We start from the raw sequence: 7,047 nt of genomic DNA on the forward strand, positions 1-7,047 counted from the left end.
GTTCTAGTCAGGATTCTAGCAGCCGTATTTAGCACTAACTGAAGTTTATTTAGTGCTTTATCCGGGTAGCCGGAAAATAGAGCATTGCAGTAGTCTAACCTAGAAGTGACAAAAGCATGGATTAATTTTTCTGCATCATTTTTGGACAGAAAGTTTCTGATTTTTGCAATGTTACGTAGATGGAAAAAAGATGTCCTTGAAATGGTCTTGATATGTTCTTCAAAAGAGAGATCAGGGTCCAGAGTAACGCCGAGGTCCTTCACAGTTTTATTTGAGACGACTGTACAACCATTAAGATTAATTGTCAGATTCAACAGAAGATCTCTTTGTTTCTTGTTACCTAGAACAAGCATCTCTGTTTTGTCCGAGTTTAATAGTAGAAAGTTTGCAGCCATCCACTTCCTTATGTCTGAAACACATGCTTCTAGCGAGGGCAATTTTGGGGCTTCACCATGTTTCATTGAAATGTACAGCTGTGTGTCATCCGCATAGCAGTGAAAGTTTACATTATGTTTTCGAATAACATCCCCAAGAGGTAAAATATATAGTGAAAACAATAGTGGTCCTAAAACGGAACCTTGAGGAACACCGAAATTTACAGTTGATTTGTCAGAGGACAAACCATTCACAGAGACAAACTGATATCTTTCCGACAGATAAGATCTAAACCAGGCCAGAACATGTCCGTGTAGACCAATTTGGGTTTCCAATCTCTCCAAAAGAATGTGGTGATCGACGGTATCAAAAGCGGCACTAAGGTCTAGGAGCACGAGGACAGATGCAGAGCCTCGGTCCGATGCCATTAAAATGTCATTTACCACCTTCACAAGTGCCGTCTCAGTGCTATGATGGGGTCTAAAACCAGACTGAAGCATTTCGTATACATTGTTTGTCTTCAGGAAGGCAGTGAGTTGCTGAGCAACAGCCTTCTCTAAAATTTTTGAGAGGAATGGAAGATTCGATATAGGCCGATAGTTTTTATATTTTCTGGGTCAAGGTCTGGCTTTTTCAAGAGAGGCTTTATTACTGCCACTTTTAGTGAGTTTGGTACACATCCAGTGGATTGAGAGCCGTTTATTATGTTCAACATAGGAGGGCCAAGCACAGGAAGCAGCTCTTTCAGTAGTTTAGTTGGAATAGGGTCCAGTATGCAGCTTGAAGGTTTAGAGGCCATGATTATTTTCATCATTGTGTCAAGAGATATAGTACTAAAACACTTGAGCGTCTCTCTTGATCCTAGGTCCTGGCAGAGTTGTGCAGACTCAGGACAACTGAGGTTTGGAGGAATACGCAGGTTTAAAGAGGAGTCCATAATTTGCTTTCTAATAATCATAATCTTTTCCTCAAAGAAGTTCATGAATTTATCACTGCTAAAGTGAAAGTCATCCTCTCTTGGGGAATGCTGCTTTTTAGTTAGCTTTGCGACAGTATCAAAAAGGAATTTCGGATTGTTCTTATTTTCCTCAATTAAGTTAGAAAAATAGGATGATCGAGCAGCAGTAAGGGCTCTTCGGTACTGCACAGTACCGTCCTTCCAAGCTAGTCGGAAGACTTCCAGTTTGGTGTTGCGCCATTTCCGTTCCAATTTTCTGGAAGCTTGCTTCAGAGCTCGGGTATTTTCTGTGTACCAGGGAGCTAGTTTCTTATGAGAATTTTTTTTAGTTTTTAGGGGTGCAACTGCATCTAGGGTATTGCGCAAGGTTAAATTGAGATCCTCAGTTAGGTGGTTAACTGATTTTTGTCCTCTGGCGTCCTTGGGTAGGCAGAGGGAGTCTGGAAGGGCATCAAAGAATCTTTGTGTTGTCTGTGAATTTATAGCACGACTTTTGATGTTCCTTGGTTGGGGTCTGAGCAGATTATTTGTTGCAATTGCAAACGTAATAAAATGGTGGTCCGATAGTTCAGGATTATGAGGAAAAACATTAAGATCCACCACATTTATTCCATGGGACAAAACTAGGTCCAGCGTATGACTGTGACAGTGAGTGGGTCCAGAGACATGTTGGACAAAACCCACTGAGTCGATGATGGCTCCAAAAGCCTTTTGGAGTGGGTCTGTGGACCTTTCCATGTGAATATTAAAGTCACCAAAGATTAGAATATTATCTGCTATGACTACAAGGTCCGATAGGAACCACTACCACTACCTGACGCCCTGGTGGATGTCTCTCTCTCTTGATTAGAACTTCCATGACAAAACACAGACTTTTTTTATTATTGAAATTTGCTGTCATAAATGTTAGCAACACCTCCGCCTTTGCAGGATGTGCAGTGGATATGGTCACAAGTGTAACCAGGAGGAGAGGCTTCATTTAACACAGTAAATTCATCAAGCTTGAGCCATTTTTCAGTCAGGCCAATCACATCAAGGTTATGATCAGAGATTAGTTCATTGACTATGACTGCCTTTGAAGTGAGGGATCTAACATTAAGTAGGCCTATTTTGACATGTGAGATATTATCACAATCTCTTTCAATAATGACAGGAATGGAGGAGGTCTTTATTCCAGGGAGATTACTAAAGCCAACACCGCCATGTTTAGTTTTACCCGACCTAGATCGAGGCACAGACACGGTCTCAATGGAGAAAGCTGAGCTGACTACACTGACTGTGCTAGTGGCAGACCACTAAGCTGGCTGGCAGGCTGGCTAATAGGGTGCAGGCCAGGCAGCAGGCTATCTCATTGTGGTGCTAGAGGAAATGGAGTTCTGTCTATGTTGACAGATAAGATGAGAACACCTCTCCAGCTTGGATGGAGTCTGCCACTCCTCAGCAGGCCAGGTTTGGTCCAGTTTGTGCGGGAGTCCCAGAAAGAGGGCCAATTATCTACAAATTGTATCTTTTGGCAGGGTCAGAAAGCAGTTTTCATCCAGTGATTGAGTTGTGCGAGTCTGCTGTAGAGCTCATCACTCCCCCTAACTGGGAGAGGGGCAGAGACAATTGCCCGATGCCAACACATCTTTCTAACTATTTTACATGCTGAAGTTATGTTGCGCTTGGTGACCTCTGACTGTTTCATCCTAACATCATTGGTGCAAACGTGGATAAAAATATCCATATACCATCTACACTTGCTAGTTTAAGCCTCAGCCAGCACCATATTCAGATTAGCCTTGATGTCGGTAGCCCTGTATGATCACATCAAACAATGTATGTTCACTGGATGATTCTTTTTTAAGTCTAATATTGCCGGAAATGGAGTCACCAATGACAAGGGTTTTCAATTCATCAGCGCTAATGGTAGGAGGCTTCGGCGGCTCAGACCCAGTAATGGGTGAAGGAGAGACCTGAGAAGGCTCGGATTCTGACTTGTTGCTTAATGGGGAAAACCGTTTTTATCTCGGCTAAATGAGCGACACCGGTTGAGCATGCTAAAAAAAGCATTTATTTCCAGAAGCCAAGGGAAAATGTTCCGGCTGAGGAGACTGTGCACTACTACCTGAATTTACTGTGGGCACAGACGCTGTATCATCCTTTCCTACACTTAAACTTTCCTTGAATAACAATTGCGTCTGAAGCCGAGTTTGCAACTCTGCTATCCTCACCACAAGGTGATATTTTTGCAGTATAATAAGAATAGACTGCAATGAGAAAGCATAATATATGTGGACACCCCTTCAAATTAGTGGATTTGGCTATTTCAGCCACACCCACTGCTGACAGGTGTATAAAATTGAGCATACAGACATGAAAACTCCATAGACAAACATTGGTATTAGAATGGCCAATACTGAAGAGGTCAATGACTTTCAACGTGAAACCGTCATAGTATGCCACCTTTCCAACAAGTCAGTTCTTCACATTTCTGCCCTACTAGAGCTGCCAAAGTCAACTGGAAGTGCTGTTATTGTGAAGTGGAAACGTCTAGGAGCAACGATGGTACAGTCGCGAAGTGGTAGGTCACACAAGCTCACAGAACGCAGAGAGCGTCAAAATCATCTGTCCTCAGTTGCAACACTCACTACCGAGTTCCAAACTGCCTCTGGAAGCAACGTCAGCACAGCAACGTCGGGAGCTTCAGGAAATGGGTTTCCATAGTCGAGCAGCCGCACACAAGCCTAAGATCACCATGCGCATTGCCAAGCGTCGATTGGAGTGGTGTAAAGCTTGCCGCCATTGGACTCTGAGGCAGTGGAGATGCGTTCTAAGTGATGAATCACGCTTCACCAACTGGCAGTCTGACGGACGAATCTAGGTTTGGCGGATGCCAGGAGAATGCATAGTGCCAACTGTAAAGTTTGGCGAAGGAGGAATAATGATAATGGTCTGGGGCTGTTTTACATGGTTCGGACGAGGCCCCTTAATTCCAGTGAAGTGAAATTTTAACACTACAATATACAATGACATTCTGGACGATTCTGTGCTTCCAACTTTGTGGTGGTTACAGTTTGGGGAAGGCTCTTTCGGGATTCAGCATGACAATGCCCATGTGCACAAAGTGAGGTCCATACAGAATGGTCTGTCGAGATCGGTGTGGAATAACTTGACTGGCTTACACATAGCCCTGACATCCTTTGGGATGAATTGGAACACCGACTGCGAGCCGAGCATAATCGCCCAAAATCAGTGCCCGACCTCACTAATGCTCTTGTGATTGAATAGAAGCAAGTCCCCGCAACAATGTTCCAACATAAAGTGGAAAGCCTTTCCAGAAGACTAGAGGCTGTTATTTAAAAAATATATAACCTTCCTTTAACTAGGCAAGTCAGTTAAGAACAAATTCTTATTTACAATGACGGCCTATACTGGCCAAACCTGGACAACGCTGGGCCAATTGTGCACCACCCTATGGGATTCCCAATCTTGGCCAGTTGTGAAACAGCCTGGATTTGAACCAAGGTGTCTTTAGTTACACTTCTGCCTTAGACTGCTGCACCACTCGGGAGCCCTTCAAAGGGGGGACCAACTCCATATTAATGCCCTTGATTTTGGAATTAGACGTTTGACGAGCAGGTGTCCACAGACTTTTGGTCATGTAGTGTCCAGATAAAGCGTCCGGGGTGAAAAAAGTTTTATTAAAAAAGTCGTGTGAGGACAAAACTAAAACCTAAACTTCTTAAATAGAGAGTTTGATTAAATAGTTATTAAGAGCCAAATGCAGAAAAATTGTTTGGTAGGTAGCCAGGTAGCAACGAACAGTACAGCAGTGCGTCACCAGATAAGTGTCCAAGGCTCTGCTGCATCAGATGACCTGGTTGTCATCAAGGCTTAAAGAATCTCAAATATAAAATATATATGGACGTGTTTTGTCTTATCTAGGGTTTTTGTAGTCTGTGGGGTTGTGTTCAGTTGAGTGTTCTAGGTAAGTCTATGGTTGCCTGGAGTGGTTCTCAATCAGAGGCAGGTGTTTATCGTTGTCTCTGATTGGGAACCATATTTAGGCAGCCATATTCTTTAGGTATCTTGTGGGTGATTGTTTCCTGTTTATGTGTTTTGCACCAATTAGGACTGTTTTGGTTTTTCCACGTTTTCTCATTTTGTATAGTGTTCACGTTTTCATCTTTCATTAAAGATGTTTATAAATAACCACACTGCATTTTGGTCCTCCTCTCCTTCCCAGGAAGAAAACCGTTATAGCTACTTGATTCCATATGTGTTATTTCATAGTTGCTTATGTCTTCACTATTATTCTACAATGTAGAAAACTAGTGCACTGTGCCTTTACTACCAAATCGCAGCACCCCCACCCTCAAACATCGTCCTATGGCTATGAGCAAGACCGTGTATGGCTGCGAGGCCTATCACAGAGCTAAACACAGCATGGTGTCCTTGTGTCTCAAATAGACCAACACAGTAAAACCAGGGCTAGGGTATGATGGACAAATATAAATGTAAATAGAAGGATAATGTACTATTCTCTTTCGGTCTCTTACACAAAACTATGGCACTGAACTGAAGAGTGAGATGTTCTTGTGATCAATAGTCTTGAACACTTATCCACAAACCCTTGGGTTAGAAGAAAGGGAAATATTTAGGTTTGAACAAAGGAGCAGAGCACTTGAGAGAGGAACCATTGCAGTCAATGGTTAATGTTTAATGTAGCAAAGAGTTCCTGGAGGAACCTTTTTCTGGCTCGTGCAGACAACTCTGAATTTATTTTGCTGTTGTATTTGGTGTTTGGCCTCCTGAGTGGCGCAGAGTTCTAAGGCACTGCATCACTACTGTAGAAAAGGCCCATGGGGGTCTCCGAGTGGCGCAGTGGTCTAAGGCTAGAGATTCTGGCTCTGTCCATGGGGCGGCGCACAATTGGCCCAGCGTTGTCTGGGTTAGGGGAGGGTTTGGCCGGCAGAGGGCACGCTGACACGGTCACCAGGTGTACAGTGTTTCCTCTGACACATTGGTGTGGCTGGCTTCCGGGTTGGATGGGCATTGTTTCAAGAAGCGGCTCGGCTCGGCTGTGTTTGGAGGACGCATGACTCTCAACCTTCACCTCTCCCGAGTCTGTACAGGAGTTACAACGATGAGACAAGACTGTAACTACTACCAATTGGATACCACAAAATTGGGGTGAAAAAAAAAACATTTAATAAATAAAATAAAGGCCCATGGAGTTGGTGGAAGAATCCTTTAATTCATGGCCAATTGCTCTGCTGGGCCAGGGGACTTTAATTAGGTCAGGAGGAAATGTCCAACAGATCTCAACTCATTAAAAGGAGGACATCGCCCGATCTCGCTGCTTTCTGTTCCTTAACTTTGTCTAATCCAGAAGTTCTGTGTGTCCATGAAGCCATGGAAATCCACCAAGATTGTAATTGGATATGATGAAATTGTGGAGAAAAAGGGGTGTTAAATACACAAGAAAAAAGAGAAAAAAAATTATGAAAATATGTGGTTTTCAGCAATGGATTTAAGGGATAGTTATCAACTTGTAAACAATTACCCATTCCTATATGAGTATTATTTTAAAAGCAATGAATAATACAATATTATTTATCAAGCCAATTACAGTACATTATGACTGTAGCCTCCTGTTTAAATTCCGGGAAAAAATCAGTTTGTTAATGATGATAATTATTACGTGTCGCTAGCTAGCTACAGTATCTTCA

The sequence above is a fragment of the Oncorhynchus tshawytscha genome, linkage group LG10 (genome assembly GCF_018296145.1).
Source record: "Oncorhynchus tshawytscha isolate Ot180627B linkage group LG10, Otsh_v2.0, whole genome shotgun sequence".
Taxonomy (NCBI): domain Eukaryota; kingdom Metazoa; phylum Chordata; class Actinopteri; order Salmoniformes; family Salmonidae; genus Oncorhynchus; species Oncorhynchus tshawytscha.